Genomic DNA, 14,911 nt, shown 5'->3' with positions numbered 1-14,911 from the left:
TTTATATTTGTTTTAAAAACTCTTTCTTATAATTCTTTTTTGGAAAGTTTCATCAATTGTATTGAAATCTTTCTTGAAAATTAGAATGCACAGGTTTTAGAAGAGCAATGTTGAGAACTTGATTTAATTTATTAATAATTGAGTCACTTAACAAAACAAATAATTGTTAATATTAATAATTAGTTTGATTCAATTTATGATAATAAAATTAAGCGAGGAGAAAAAAATTAAAATTATAAAGCATCAATCTAATATGAAAATTTATTTGATTGATATTAGTTAGCACTAATATTTTTCTATAAATAGCAAAATTTAACTACTAAAAGATGTCTTCATTGATAAATATTTTAAAAAATTCATCTGTAAATTTCATTTTATTAGTGATTTGAATATTGTTTCCCTCATAAGTACAGATTTGAGGAATAATTACAAAAAGGAAATAATAATTGGATTCTCTGAAACAATGTTGTTTAATGAAACAGAACAATTGTTCATAAATTTTCAAAAAAAAAATGCTTATCAAAGATCTTTTGAAAGATTAAAGCAAATTTTAATTAATTTTTTTTTTTATTTTCCCTCTAAAAATTGTAAGAAATATTTTATTTCTACACACCATGATTTGCTTTGTAATGCCTATTGGAATCTTGAATGTGCACTTTGAATTTTACTTCCTTAAAAAAAGATTAAGGCAAGCAAGATACACACAATCGATCTTATAGTGCACAAAACTTACCCTTTCAAGAAGTCATTTGAGAATTAAATCAATACCTGGAAGAATTATCTTGGAGAGAGATAGAAAGAAAGAAGTTATTCTTGCTATCTCTCTCCAAGATAATGGATAGGGATAGCTATTATTTGTTTTAGATACTTCAAATTGTTACAGCAAGCCATTTGCCTCTACATTTCAAACAATTGAAAAGGTTATAAAATTAGCTCTGATCACCTCTGTTAAAGATATATTGGCATCTTTACTACAAAAAAAAAACTGTGAATTTGTATTTGTCTGTATTGGGCTAAATGTGAGTTAATGCTACCAAATTTGATATAAATAAGCCCGGATTTAGAGATTTAGAGATTTTGTTTTGAAATCTTAGATTGAAATTTTAAAAAATAAAATTAAATTAGAGATTGATCTTTCCTCGATATAATAACAAAACCTATTATTGCGTAAAAATAATTATTTACAAGTTTAAAATTTCTTTTAATAATATCGATTTTGTTATGTATTTTTTGCCAAAACATTAATAACTTTTTAAAAACATATTTTTCAGAATACAGTAAAATGTGCGATCATGATTGTGGTGAATTTCAAACACATTTTCCATTTCAACAAAAGTTTAATTGCGTGAATTTTTCTATTGTTAAAAATCCTATAAAGTTTCTATTCATTATATGGACAGTTTACATGAAAAGTCAAAAAAGGCAATTACACAATTGCGAAAGACAATGTGCAATTTGACGATGATTGCCGGAATAGCACTTTTTAAATGACTTAAACGCGTGATGGGAATCGATTCAAATGGGAAGGATCATTTACAAAATAAATGGAATAGAAGGAAGCAATTAAAATAACGCTGCTTTATTGCCTATCACAATTTTCAGAATAACAATATTTTGAACGAGTCGTGAACAAGATATACGTAAGAGATTTAGTTAAAATTAAATTTACCAATGTATCCAACGAAACAGCTGGCCACTACAGGTAATTAGTAATCTTTAATGAGACATTAGACAATGGCATTAATATTTAATACGGCGCTAATCTATCCATTTCTCATCAATATGAGCTTAAGTTATTTAAAATAATTACTTGAGCTGATGTAAATGTGGAATGTTTTGCTTGTTTTTCGTTTGCATATTTATTCAATTATATATGCGTGTGAGTATTTGTAGTATTTCAACAAATGATATATTTTCGAAATAAATTAAATTAAGAATGATATTTTGTTAAAAAAAATGTTACAAAATATAATTCTTAAAACAATATTACAACAAGAAATTTAAAATGTGAGACTAACATTAAAATGGTTGAATTCTCAATATAATTATTTACAAATTGAAAAAAAATGTAAAATTATCTTTTAAATAGCTACATGGGGAGAAATAATATCCAAATTATAAACCTAATTTCATAACAATTCAATCATCGGTTGAATAATTTCTAGAAATCTGTTCGTACCTAAATATGCATTTCTCAGAATTTCCATAATTCAAATCCATGAGATGTTTGTCCTAAATTTCGGCAAATAAGTTATTGATGTCAAATCCATTACTAGTTAAACTACAGAATCCAAGCTGACTTATTCCCCGAAATATAACTCGTCCCTATATTGGTGTATTATTAGGACAGGAAAAGCCAATATAATTCGGGAAATGCTCGTATGAAGGAATTGGAGAATATATGCCGTGGTTCCATTTCGTGGGCTCAAGGTTGGAATTAATTAGGAAGCAGGATGCTAATATAGGAAACAAAGATTAATTCTGGTCAAACACATTGTAGTTCCATTATTTACAATGTGATTAATGCTGATGTAATAATTTAAACTTTACAGAGGTTAAATTAACGTAACTTATATATACTATTAAATTAAGCTGATTAATTAAACTTCTATTTTCCAGGAATAGAAAAATATATGATTATTTAATGTTCAAAAGTGGAACAGAAATCGAGATTAAAAAATTTGAATCATATGATAATGTTAGACTTATTACATTTATTTATATTAATAAAGGAATTGATTTTTGCTGTTAATATAATAAACACTTCTGATAAAATTTTGATAGAAACATCTCCTATTAATAAATAAAAAATATTTAGCAAGCAAATGAACAGCATGTTATTCACGTTAAGATTGTAATTAATGCTTTAAAATTCATTCAAATAAGAGCTATAAGTGTCTTTAAATTCAGGGACGTAAAAATAGCTGTATTTTCATGAAGTTTAGTTAATATAACTTTACTCCAAATATGGAATAAAATAATGTGTTAGTGAAGTGCTTGCTTGATTTTTAATCAAAAATAAATCGGTCACTATAATGAAATTTTCGGACAAAAAAGAGTATAATGTTTTTGTTAAAAATCTGTGGTATCGTTGATAACTGAATTAAATTAAAAATCTAAAACTGATATATTAGCTTTTCCTGGTAATGCATGATTGGTGGTTACAGGGTTACTTTTTAGCGTATGTATATAGCAAGAATATACTAAATTAAAATGTTTGGCTCAGTATTCTTTTGGTTTAATTCACTTTAATATTAATAAAACTAAAACATTTGAAAAAATATAGAGTGATTATAAAATCATATTTTAGTTCTTACTGAAACATATTTTATTCAAATTACCATTCATGATATCGTGTATCCACTATGGATCACAAATTTCACTCACTTCAATGTGAATACCTATATATGTGCAAATATATTCTCCATCCTATCACCATTAAATCAAAACATTTTCTTCACTGTTCTAGTTTTACAGTTAGACAAGTTTGCGAGTTAGATTGATAATGTATTTTCAATTTTTAATTATTTAATGAGATAACATTTTATAGAAACATTTTTTAATTTTAGATAAATTTGTGAAAAATGTTTATCGCTATTTCATATATTAAGCAAGAAATCTTATGGTTTTAATGACATTATCACTCCATAATTTAGATAAATTATGGAATCCAAGTTACTTATCCAAATTATAGAATCGTTGACAGCAAATGTTCAGCTTGCTGTTTAGATTATTATGACAAAATGGGATGATGTCCTAAGAGATATGCCTAATCCAAATAGATATCAATCGAGATTTCGAAATGTTTGTGACAATTGGAAGTAAATCTTCTAACAACTGCTCATTCTACGAAAACAAAGCTCCCATATATTTCAGAATACATTATTCAAAACTTCGCATTCGCCTTAAAAATTCTGCTTGGTATTCATTTAGTTTTTCAAGGTCCTATAACTGGCGAGAGTAGGCATACATGTATGAAATTTAGATTCGTCACGAACAGCACATACTGCACCAAATCGCCATTTTCTAGCGAATATTATAGCGTGTAACACGTGGATTTACACAGACATGGGCATCGATACTCTGGGTGTGGTAGACAGTATGTAAAATTACAGTTTAGACAGTTTGTAACATTTCATAAATTGTGGAGTACCAAACCCCATACGCCTTTTTCTCATACAAACGTATGTTATGCATAATTGAGTCCTATAAATTTGTTTCTTGTGGTGTAATTTACTTTTCAGAGCATTTAATTTGTAACATTTTCAGTGTATTTGTTTCTGTCTGAAAGATTTTTGATGGCAAATTTAGTACAGCCTAGCTTTCGTCATACATTTGCTCATAACAGATATTCATAAGCGCTTATAACAGATTCTTGCCAAAATGAAAGATGTTCATTTTCTTTTGTCGGCATATCTGAATTTTCTGTAAACGGAATGCAACAATAATTCATCAAAACTGAAAAAAAACTGAATATACCAAACTGAATCCAAACTGAAATATTCTACAATTGTCATGTAATATAGAATGACTGAATGCATTTTAATTAATAGATCCATTCTTATAAAGAGTTCTTACAGAAATTGATATAAAAAAACCTGTACTAGCTATAGTACTTTATAATTTAATTATTTTTATAATTCATATATTATAATTATTTTTATAGACAATTTTAGAAAATAAAAAATGTATCTTTTCGATTCTTTTTTTACATATTAAAAGTATTCTCTTTTTTACCCCCAGCTTCCTAGTGATATAAATTAAAAAGGACTAGATCCCTTTTACGTGTTCTGCCTGTTAAAAGTTTAGATATAAAAATATGTTACTTTTCCTTTTCAAAAATAACTCAATTTATCTTCATTCGTGACAAAATTCTTAAGTCAGTTTCTCACATTGAGACACTTTTCTATCTTCTATTAACCACTAAAAAATTGCAAACTCTCTTATCTTTTAAACCCTTTAATGCGAAATGTGACGATCGAAAAAATCGTATCCTCCCAAGAACACCAGAGAGTCTTCATGAAAAAAAGGGCAGGCCCGAATATCGAGTATTTGAAGATAGAAAGCACAAGTGCCTACCATTAGAGACAGTGTTCTTGGCATTTGAAATGCAAATCGAGGGAGCAATGGAAATCTATTTGAAATCTTTATTGATTAAAATCTCTCGTACTAGCTACCTCTTTGGTAAGTAAGTCTAATTGAAGGATTACTCAGGCCATAGAAAGTTTGTCCTTTTTCCGGTACGCAATCGACTAAAACTAAAGAACAAGACTTTTTATTTGGGTTTTGTTAACTCCTAAAACATAAAGTGAATTTCGCTTTTATGTTAACAAGAAATCTTCTTTAGTGCTTAAGTAGTGACATTTTTTATTATTTTTAAGGCCATGCCAGACATTATTAAATTCTATTTCTGAATATATTTATGCTATCATAATTTTTCTCATTTTAGTAACTATGTTTTATTTCTATAAAAACTCTTATTCTTATTTGAAAAATCTGGTTTTCAAACCAAATGGAATATCTCTCTTTGAGTGCATATTTGCGTTTTAAATTCATTTTTAATAAAGAAACATATACTACTCTAAAAATGGAAGTAAAAAAAATGTGCAATTTTCAGGCACAGTTATTGTATAAATTATGTTCGTTGCAATAATATTACTTCAGACAAACAAAATTAAAAAAAAATCTCTCAAATTCTTTTTGGCATTAAGATTTTAACAATTTTATTGAATGTCTCTATTAGATTTCAATGTATATTTTAAATAAATTTAAATTCAGAATTCAATAAGGAATTTCAATAAAATTTTATCAGATTAAATTTTATTAATTAGTATATTAATTTAATAATGTTAATTTTTAATCATATTAGCTAATATTAGAAATGATTAAAAATTGACATACATTAAGGAATTAATAACGCGACTTTAGTTATCAATCATCCGATCTATAGAAAGAGAAAAATTAAGTAAAGAAATTCATGAATATTTTTAATAAGTTTTCACTGCAATACAAACTTTTACAAAACTCTCAAGGCTGACAGAAAGTACTTGTTCATATATATAAATGTAATAAAGGATAAGCATTGAATTTTTGAAAAATAGAAATTATTATTTCTCCTCTTAAAAGTATTAATATTAAATGAAGAATATATTGTATATAAAATTATTAATAGTTAATTTAACCCAATACCATGTGATATGTATTGCGATTATGAAAAAAACAATGGCGATATTTTCATTTAGCAGACATATCGTTCGAATTAACGAAACCAAAATTTGATATGAAGGTATTATAATATGAAATATGTTTAAAAATAGTCCATCGCTTAATGTTACGACTGCAGTAAAAATATTCTAAAATTTTCAAATGGCAAAACATTTGAGTTTTTTTTCGCAGACATGCAATTATCTGAGTTAAAATAAATTCTGAAAATGGAATTAAAACGGTCATTTTAGCCAGAAACATGGATCGATAAGCAGATACAAACACATAAAATAGAAAACAACAACAGTGCTGTTTACCAGAAGGGAAATGATTATTCGGTTGACACCGCTGTTCATATTCTGCCTTTTCCTATAGTCTAATGTTTTTTTCTGGAAACAAGAAAATATGCAGATATAATTTTCCAAATATGATATAAAGGGTGTGCCAAAATTAACTCAAGATTTGAATTTGCCATCATTCGTGCAATAAAATTTTGGCAACCTTATTAAAAATAAACATTTGATAGCTGATAGCTTAGGATTAGTAAAAATAGAGTGTTACACGATAGAAAAATATGCTAATGCAACATTTAAATTAAATAAAAAACACAGGTTTTTTCCCCTTCAAATTTTTTTATTTTTTGATCGGTAAAGTACACAGGATAGGGTTATGTAAGGAATAACGCATAGAGCAAGTGGTCCCCATGGCTTTGATGGCATTTAAGCACTCTTTTGACGAAATTTTCCATGAGTATTTTGCATAGATGTGGCTGAATTTTGTTGATGCAATGCTGAATTCCCTCCTTCAATGCTCACGTGCTTGTGGGCTTGTTGGCCTAGACCTTTGACGTCAAATATCCCCATACAAAATCCAATAGTATTAAATCGCAAGATTTAGGAACCAATTATGAAATTGTGACCACCAGACATTCATTATTTTTGAAATATCGTTCAACGATTAAAACATGTTGTTTTATCGTGAAACTCTCCATTTTTACTAACCCTAAACTATCAGTTGTCAAATGATTTCTTAATAGGGTTGCCAACACTTTGATGAACGAATGGTATTAAATTTTGAGTTAATTTTGGGACACCCTTTAGAACTCTATGATGACTGAAGTCATCGCCATACGCGAAGATAAAGACATCGCGATTTGCGTGATACTTCTTGACCCTTGGCATGAGCAACATGTCTCTTATATTTGAGAGCGGCTATATCTTAAAAGTGTAATATATGAATAGACAAGTAGCTGTTGAAACATCACATGTTAACTTTAAAAGTCATCAGCTACGACGAGGCTATTGCTTAATGCATGGTGCACGGTATTTGTTATGCAAATGTGGAGAGAGTGGATGCATATGTTAACGTATCCTCTCCTCAAAGGAAGACATTAAACGAAGATCTCGTAACATTAAGTGTTAAGAATTTAGATTCTTATTTTATCAGAATCAGTAAGCATATTAAACAATAAATAAATGAATGGACTCTCGGACAATTTTTGACACATAAATATTTTCACTTTACTATTGCTTCTTTTTCTCTTATTGATTGTTATTGTATTTTTTCTTCTGCAAGTAAATTAAATTAAATCCCAATTTATAAAGCAACTTACATACTTTTCGAATATTAATTAATAAACTTAAAATGAATTAAAGTATAGAAATTAATAAGCTTACTAATAATATGGCATCAAAATTGTCCGTAGTGAAACTGTTTGTATGTGAGCAACAAATTACAGATGACATAAATACAGAAAATACTTTTTTCGTAATGACAGCTATATTTGCCTGCGCCGCATTTAAATATTTTTTTTTCGAAATTCTACTTTAAATATTTTGTGTGTGGCTTTTCCATAACGTTCAACAATATCCAACCACCATGTTTATATCCTGTTTTCACTTCTATATTCTTTTTCGTTGACGTCGCAGTTGACTCGTTGTCCTTTATCTTCGCTGACAGCCACTAAATCTTTAGAAAGGATTCCTACTGAGAGTAGAAAAGCTGTACTTTTGAGCTCACATTGAATGCTAAATCTTTGAAATATTTTTGAAGCATGTCTCACATGATCATTTTATGGTTAGAATGAACAGGATTTCTTTTTCTTTACAACTTCATGAGTTCTGTTCTTTCCGCTTTGTTTTTATTTTTTCTTTGGTTTCAAAGTATTAGAATATATATTTCCATTTCATTCTGTATGTTTAAAATATTTTCAGCTCTCAAAAAATATCTGGAAAACTGCTTCTACCAATGGCATATTTATGAAAAATGATTTAAAAAAGACTTACTGACTTTTTCCGAAAAATGAAATTTCCATGATACAATTTTAGTTTTAACTCTTTATTACTATACCCTTTTTTCAGAGTTACTTTGCAATCCTTTGCTCTATAGATAATTCCCACAGATTTCCCATCTATATGCATAATATAAAAAAGTTGGTTTTATATTATAATAACATCTTTTCTACTGATTTTTTGAGCAAGAAATTAGATATAAATCCACAATTTTCTGTCACGTCCATATACCGAATTTCACCAATCTGGCTCTATTTGTTTCCCAGTTCTCAAGTTTATATATGCGCGGATTGACAAACATGCAGGAAGTCTATCCTTTGACTTAGTTAGCACAAAATGAAACACATAATTACAAATTACGTGTTAATTCGGAATACAAAATTTTATACCGAAATGTATACAGACATTTATGGTGAGTTTGAATATTCACACGCAGAAACATTCAATAGATAAATAGTGAATCCTTTGAGAATCTGGTCCAAAATCTAAAACAATTTAGGTATTCTATAATAAAAGTACATAATCATCTTTAACTTTTCTAGCTTGTTATATTTTTTAATTATCGGTTTTGCAGAAGCACTTCCTTTTCAGGAATTTGATCCAAAATTTCATACCGCCTGACATTTTTGATAATAAGACCACACATCCAATTCATACGTTTAGATTGTTGTGCGCTTGAGATATCATATTCTCAGATAAATTTCCAAAAATTTTGTTTTCAAATAAAGCAGGTTTTGGTTGTAGATATATATCAAAAACTAAAAGAGGGAATTTTTTTGACGATTACGATACTTTCTTTTTACATTCTAAATAAACAAGAAAGTAAAAGAAATCTGGTGTTCTGATTTACTAAACAAACACCAGGCCGCCGTGGCCTGGTGGTAAGATCTCGGCTCGTGAGTCGTAAGGTTTCAGGTTCGAGACCCGATTCCACCGAAGACCTGCCGTGTAAGGAGGTCTGTTGCACGTCAAAACAGTCAGGACCAACATCCTCCCGCTGGTGGAGAGGGGGTGCCAGCTCAGGTGTCATCCTCGTCGTCTGACCATGCCTCATAGTTGCGAAGTCCGTTCCAAAATAGCCCTAGTATTGCCTTATAATTGGACGTTAATATAATTAAACTAAACTAAATTTTCAAAATATTTTAATGATTGCATCCCTTGTTCATAATAAACACCAATCTAATGTAAACTCTGCAAACATAAATTTGGTTTAAAATGGACTCACATAATTTATTTCAAATTATGTTTAAGGATATCACATCTTTTTAACATTTAAAAAACTTACTTAATATAGGATGTTTCATCAGTTTCTTACACTGAAAGCAATTCGGATACCCAATATTTAATTTTTTCATTCAAAATTCATGATTTATTTTGGGATAAAATAATCAGTAAGATAGAATATTTATTCTTTACTTATTTTAAGTTTCGAAATATATTCAAGTAGAATGTTGAAATTTTTTTAAAATCCATTTTTGAAATTCAGTATGACTTCATCGTGTTCTTTTTTTAGAAAAAAGACATTACTCAAATTTTTCATACGGAATCAAAGAAAGAAGTTTACTGGGATGATTTTCAGTAGTTTCTCTAAGTAAACAATTCTTTAATACAGATTATTCTCTAATTTTGCATTAAAGATTTATGAATTGTGCACGATGTAAATATCAATTGGAGAAAAGATTCATTCTCTAATCATTTACCATTTTAAAAGATAAAAAATGAAATCATGAAAACATTTTGTTAAATACCGTGTTTGAAATTCAATGGGAGAACATTATGCTGCCTTCAAAAGGAAGTAATTAACTATTGCTTTTTCTCTTCTGTTGTGAAATCTTTTTAATCATGCGTATTTTATAGTCCTATGGCTGTCGTTATTGCTTCCAAGTTATTAAAATATTCTCAGATATCACGAGAAGCTTAGAAGCTTAATTACTCTTTGCATGGACAAGTACTAAAGGATGCTTAGGTTATTTTTAAACTATCTTTGAATCAATAAATCATCTCTGCAAAAGAGTATTTCAGTGCTGGTAAAGAAGGTTGTCGTTTTCCAGTATTTATTACAATTTTCTAGATCCAATTCAAAATTGCAACTGTTGCATATTTTAATTATCATTACCAACATTCTGTCAAATTGTCTGTGTCAGATATAGCAGTTTTAGGAGCAATAACTGTATTGAAAAAGTGATGGAAATATCTTTGTATAGAACACTGTAGAATATAAAATTTTAAACAATAAAATATTTGAAAATATTGTTCTTGATGAACTAAAAAAAGGGATGTCGATTCATTTATCCAAAATCTACAGATTAAAATAAAATAATAAAGTATAGTTAAAATATAATATTATTATGAATTTAACTTTTAATGCGTATTTAAGAACGCCATTCATACAATATACAATATTCATACATATACAATATTTATTCGGGCTTAATTTTTATAGTATTATTTTTTACTCATATACGCTTTACGATTTCATTTATAACTTTAGAATTTTGTGCAAGAATATATAAAAGAATAATATATAGTTTAAAAATACATATCATAATAAAAAAATTCAAAATTAAAAAAAAAATGAAAGAAAGAGGAATTTTATTCTCTTTCTTTCGTTTTCTAAAATCATTTTAAATTTTAAATTTTTGGTGAAGCCAGACTGGCAACACCAATAAAAAACACAGAGCAAAAGAAAAGAATAAACTGGTAAACAACAACAAATAAAGGTATAAGTAAAATATTTTCACACTGAACAAAAGAAGAAAAAATAAAAGAAAAGAAACAACGCAGAAAAATCATTTTGATAATGCTATGGTATTTACAATTCATAATTAAGGGGCATACTTATTAGGACTGAAGTATCACAGAGTGACGCTCCATCTAATTCTCACTTGTAAAATATCATCAGTTTTTTCCTGTCATTCATTTTTGGATTTTTTTTTTAAATCATACATTTTTCGTGTTTTTAAATGCCCTCAAAGTTGTTTCGTTTCCTAATGACCAACAGTTTTTAAATTTTCATATTGTGATAAAAAAAAAGAAACCTTGTAATCGACAAACGGCATAAAACAAACTTTTGATTATATCTATCATTTTTTCCCTAAACGTATAACAGCTAAAAAAGTCAATCTGAGCGGACATGTTGGTTACAAAAGGCGGGGAGCTTTTGGAATTGTGTTTGTCTGCGAATACGAAAACTCAAAAATGCTTTGAGTGAGATGGACAAAATTTGGTAAATAAATGTTAATATCAGCTTTTTAGAATCTGTCGAATTTTGAACGAAATGCATTCAGAGAAAATCTCTTTGCTTGACTGTTCGATTAAAATCGCTATTTCCAAAACGTAAAGAACTAGATAAATAAAATTATGTACACAACATTAGCATCTAAAAGTACATTCTTAGAGAATGCTGAACCAAATCTGTCTAAGAGTTCACCATGAGTTGGTGTGTATTTCTAAATGCATAGCAACGTAAGAACTCAAAAACGTAGTGACTTAAATAAAGAAAATTTGGTCTTATGACTACAATTGTGGCTCTATATCAAATTTTAGTTTCAATCGATCGGTGAAAAAAGGTGTCCAACATACTTATTCAATTTTCGTGTATTTGTGTATTAACCGCATAATAGTGATTAATTGCCGAAAAGAAATCGCCGCTGGTCGCATGATAGATACAGTTAAAATGTAACAATGCCACATGTTATATTCACATCAAAGTAATTACTGCTTTCTTAACTACTGCTCGCCAATGCCCATTCGCTGTCTTTATTTTCACATCCCGGTCACATTTTATGCATGGCGGGAAAGGAGGATACTTTGATCAAAGAGGCCGCTAGAAAATTTTTAAGAGATCATTCCCTATCGCTTATTTTCATATGTAGGATAAAAATTGTTGAAATTGCTTTTGTTTTCATGAAAAGCATTTCAAGATAACAAATATTGAGTTTTTATATTAAACAATTATAAAAAAAATCATCTGATATTTTAGAATTTTTTAATTTTTTTTCTATAAAATGAAGTTGATCCTTTAACTTTAGATAAGGTTTTAAATTTAAAGCCCCTTTCAAACTTTTCTAAGCATCAAAGCGATACAAAATATTCCAAGGTAAAATATCTATACAAACGACTACCTTCATAAACACACCCACAGGTTCCGGAAAGGAAATGGAAATATTTAAATGTAATACTTCTTTTCCGAAATGCAAATAATGTTCAGGATACCAAGAACTTTCACTAAGGCTATTTGGAAACATAAATACTTGCAGGATCGCGCATGAGTGATTTCGAGGAATATTTATATTCGTCAGTTGTTCAAATGTTCATCAGGAAGTGAGTAAACTGATATGGAATTCCTTTTCGGTACGTTCACGAATCAAAGGATTCACACGGAAAGTTGGAATATAAAAGAATATAAACACAGTACGCATTAAAAATTTGAGCTTGAACTTATTTTCGCGATGTGTAGTATGAATCGGTAAACATGAGGATTTTATTTATGACAGAGGATTGATAGAAGATGAGAAGATTTATGATATGCTATTGACTTTTGGTATAGGAATCATCAAAGGGCTTCCAGTGGCTTGCAAACTTTTGTAGAAATCGCAATAGCTGAATTATGTTCAAAAGGTTTCGAGTTGAAGAAATTCAAATCCTCATATATGTTTTTAGACTTCATAATTCAAATTGCATCTCTTCGCCACTTTTCTTATAACAAACTTTCAGAACAATAACATATTGTTTAGTTACGAAGTAAAAATAGAAAAAAAAAACATTATTATTATTTGATATGTTGCAGCTCAAGGAAGCAGAAAGATTGAAAAATTAAAAAGAAATTCAATTATTCATTAATTCAAATTATTTGAGAATTGATTTTTGCAAGATTCAAGTTAACAAAGATGTTGGCTATTTATTTGCGTTATTTACAATTTATTTATTTAATATCTCCTACTTCTTCTAGACTATGTTTTCAAAATAAAATCTGCAATGAAAAAAATGGCCATGTGCAGATGAAGTATGGTGCTCAGCGGGAAACTTTAACATTCCATTCCAGTTTATTAATGAATTAGAACGAAATTTTTCTAATGTAGCTTGTAAAAGATAAAAATCATTTTTTAAATTTTCAGAATTAAATATAATAGCTTTTAAAGTATTAAAAATAAAATACTTCAGGAGGTTACTTTTAAAGCCCCTACCAACAGAAAGGGGTATGCTAAAATAATTACAAAAATATAAAAGAAATAAAATCGAAATATTCTTCCATAATTTGATTATTCCAGGGAAAGTCTTTTTTCTTAAAGTAAATTCATTCGACTTCTCTCATAAATTGAATAATTGAGAATATTTTAAAATTCCAATCGTTTTTTTGCCGTCGACTAATTTTTCTTTTAACAACAGGATAAAAAAATAGCTACTTAAAAGGAAGTTCCAAATTTTTTTTAAAAATATCACGCCAAAATAATATAAATACGTTCGACAAGATAAAATTTAGTAAGAAATTCATGTTACAGGATATTAAACAAAATGCATTTTCTTAGGAATTTTTAGATGCTTCGCAGTCCTTTTAAATGCATGCCACTTATGATAACAATGATAATAATAGGGTTTTCTTTGAAGCTCCAATGGGCCATAAAATATTGACAAATGTTGAGAACAAAATAAATGTAATGCCCAAAGTTATATGTAATAACGGTTACTTTTCGACAGAATCACCACAAAAATTCAGGGATTTGTGATATCGGTAGAACAGGTTTTTGATCCCAGACAGGTTGCCACCAGTGATGTGAAAGGGGCCTTAAAGGCTCTTTGAGATTCCTCATTGGTTTAGAAGTTCCTTTGATTTTTTTTAAGAATATGGTATATGTATGTTTACACATTCATGCACAAAAGTCACAATACCGACATGCTGGTATGCCATCTATACAGTAGGAAATATTCCTGGTGTTCAGCATTTCTTTTCCAAACGGCTTGATCAACATTTGAGCCCTGTTATTTCTGTGCCTTTCTTGGATTTCACGATGAATGCGGCTGAAAATGAAGTGAATTTCCTTATTTTCCCTAAATTGAAGAAATTAGAATGCTAAAATTTCGAAAATTTCATTTCAAATAAGTGATTTAAAACCATTTTCGAACTCGAACAACTATGCTTCTAATAATAACAGCTTAAATGTCTTCAAATTGTATCCTTAATCTCAGCATTTTTTTAAAATACTAGTTTTAACATTTGTAATAATACTTTAAATTGCTTACATCATCAAATGATCCAACCACTTCGTGCATTTTTACTGTTCATTACTACATACTACATTATTGAAGTTTATTATAAACTGATTTAGAAACAATTCCTCATTTGGTGGTGACATCCGTATGGAGCTGAAATTGATTTTAGTTAATTAAAATGCTTAAAATTAACTTGTAAAAGTATT

The sequence above is a fragment of the Argiope bruennichi genome, chromosome 2 (assembly GCF_947563725.1).
Source record: "Argiope bruennichi chromosome 2, qqArgBrue1.1, whole genome shotgun sequence".
NCBI lineage: Eukaryota > Metazoa > Arthropoda > Arachnida > Araneae > Araneidae > Argiope > Argiope bruennichi.
Note: the sequence above shows the minus strand (reverse complement) of the source record.